This window comes from Mus musculus, chromosome Y (genome assembly GCF_000001635.26).
Source record: "Mus musculus strain C57BL/6J chromosome Y, GRCm38.p6 C57BL/6J".
Lineage (NCBI taxonomy): Eukaryota > Metazoa > Chordata > Mammalia > Rodentia > Muridae > Mus > Mus musculus.
This window is the reverse complement of record NC_000087.7, coordinates 32,338,710-32,341,698: the sequence shown is the minus strand read 5'-3', so window position 1 is coordinate 32,341,698 and position 2,989 is coordinate 32,338,710.

Here is a 2,989-nt window from a genome sequence, read left to right as displayed (position 1 = left end):
TCAGGGACTCCATGGATAAGCTCAGAGAAAGGTTAGAAAAACGAAGCAAAGAAAGAGAAGCATATTAAGGATGGTATGAAAATTGGTTTAACAGGTCTCCCTGTTTTACGACACTGATATCTACCCGGGCAGGCCCTCTGATTATTTTTTTTTCTCCTGCTTTCTTTTGGGCCATGTATTTTAAATAAGCTGGTTGCTTTTGTTAAAGATAAAATAAACACCATACAAGTCATGGTCCTCAGACAGCAATATCAGACTCTTCAACAAGAAGAAAGGTCGTTCTAAAATTAGAGCTATCCACTAAAAGAAGTGGGAAATGAACAGCAAAAACTTATAATTTTGGGTCTTATAGCATTGTGGTATCTAAGTTCAAGAAATTCAGGGCTGAAGAATAGACCCAGGCAGGTCCAGGCACAGCCAAACCCACCCTGTAGCTAAGAATGTCCAGCCATAAAAGATGAAAAAGAGAATGCAGGAACTAGTCACTGCTATCAGAAAGGACCATATGGCCACGTGCAGGATGGCGCCTCCCGGGCAGCTACTTCCTACATTGACCAGGTGTCCTGCTGACCTCGAGAAGTCCCAAGCCCTTGTGTCTTTCTACATCTTAGCAGGCACATATTACCCTGTTAATTTGTAATCATCCCGCCGCCATTTAAATAAGCCAATTATGTGTAATGGTGCGAATTCTTTTGGCTCCCCTGTTTTTGGTTTGTGGTTTTTGCCTTTATAAGCCTGTAAAAAGTTTGGGCTGGGGTTGATCTCCCCTGCCCCCTGCGCGGTGCATGAGTATCATCCCCAGCACGCTGGCTTGAGTGATCCTTTGTTGTTTGTGTGTTTGTGTGCCATTAAAGTCTTGTATAGTTACAGCGAGTTCGGCCTCAGTGTCCTATGGGGTGCGTGCTTCCCTGAGAAGGGACTCCCCGCGGGGGTCTTTCAGTAGGTTTTCTGAATAAGTTTGTATTACATGGCAAAAAAAAAAAAAGATTTATTATATTCATTTCCTTCCGTCTTGGTGTTTAAGGCATATATAATGCAATTGAAGACTGCACATTCGGATTATTAACAGTTTCATACCAAGTTCCAAATTTAACATACCACGAAATGAGAAAGCGTACAATATATATTCCAATCATGAATAAGCAAATGAATGTAGGGAAATAGTTTTCAGGTACTAAGATACATAGCTATTAAGACATGATCATAACAATTTAGATCAGAGGATATTATCCTAACCCCTATGACATAAATTTCCTCTCGGTTGTATACTCTCACAGTATATAAGGTTCTTTCCCGAAATAAGTAATGGCTGTTTTTATCCCCCTAAGTGCAAGTTGAGCAACTGTATTAGGATACCACTCAATGAATTTTGTAGGGAAAGCATTAGGATGGACCCACAACAAGGGCCCATTTTGCCATAAGACTACTGCTGGTAACTGTGCCGTTTTTAATATGCACAATTCAAATGACTTTGACTCGTCAATGCGTTGTAATTGAGCATCTTGTAGGGCCTTTTCTACAGTTTGTTAAGCTTGACATGCAGCTGGGCTAAGTGCTCTGTGGGAGGAGATATGGGTATCTCCCTCTAATATGTCAAATAATGGATTTAATTCTGCTGATGGAATTTTCAAAAATGGTCTCAGCCAATTAATATCTCCTAACAATTTTTGAAAATCATTCAAGGTATGTAGTTGGTCTTTGTGAATCTCTAATTTTTGAGGAACAATTTTGTCAGGATAAATGAGTGACCCTAGGAAGGCTCCCATTCGAGCAACTTGCACCTTTTCAGTGGCCAACTGCAATACCCATTGCCCTAACGTTTTTATTAATATAGGGTATGCATCTTGCAATAACTGTGAATATTTATGGCAAATCAAAATGTCATCCATATAAATTACCACCTTTAATGATGGAAAATGTTCTCTAACTGACTTAAGTGCCAATTGTACATACAGTTGACACATGGTGGGGCTATTCACCATCCTCTGAGGTAGGACCTTCCATTGGTATCTTTGATCCGGCTCTAAATGATTAATGTCTGGGATGGTAAACGCAAAACTTTGCCTATCTTGAGGGCATAAAGGTATAGAGAAAAAGCAATCTTTAATGTCTATGATTATAATTTCCCAATTTTTGGTTAAGGCAGAAAGTAATGCTAGCCCTTGCTGAACTGGTCCAAACAGACGCATTTGTGCATTAATTGCTCTAAGATCATGTAATAAGCGCCATTTGCCAGATTTTTTCTTAATTACGAAAATAGGTGTATTCCAGGGTGAGGTAGAAGGCTCTAAATGACCCAAGTGTTCAGAAATTAGTTTTGTGGCTGCTTGTAATTTTTCAGAGGAGAGAGGCCATTGAGGAACCCATACAACTTCCTCTGTAAGCCATGGTATGGGCATGGAACCCTCAACAGCTGTCTCTAGAAAAAACCCAAACCTTGTCTCCCATTATTACCTTTTTGAGGGATAGGTTCAAGTTTACCCTGCTCTCCTTTTCCTAATCCCCTTCCTTCTTTATAGCCCATTTTCTTAATCATTCGAACAGCTTGTGGCGAGCATTCATCAGTTAAGGTCAGTCCTAGTGCCTGTAAGATGTCTCTCCCCCAGAGATTTACTGGGAGTGGTAAGACATAAGGAGTGAATCGTCCCATTTGACCTTCAGGCGCTGTCCAGCTCAAAGAACGGGAACTAATAATGGGACAGGACTGATAACCTAAACCTTGCAAAGAATGTGACGACTGAATAACTGGCCAAGTTTTCGGCCACCAGTGAGAAGAAATAATACTTTTGTCTGCTGCTGTGTCTGAAATCCCCTTAAATTGTTTCCCTTCTATAACTAACTCTAAAGAAGGCCTGGAATCTAAAGGCATTATTAAATAAGCCGAATCATTTCCAGTAGCACCAATCCCTCTGGCAGCTTGAGGGACACCAGAAGAGGGAAAACAGCCATGTAGGCTTGGCAGAATTACTAACTGAGCTATTCTATCTCC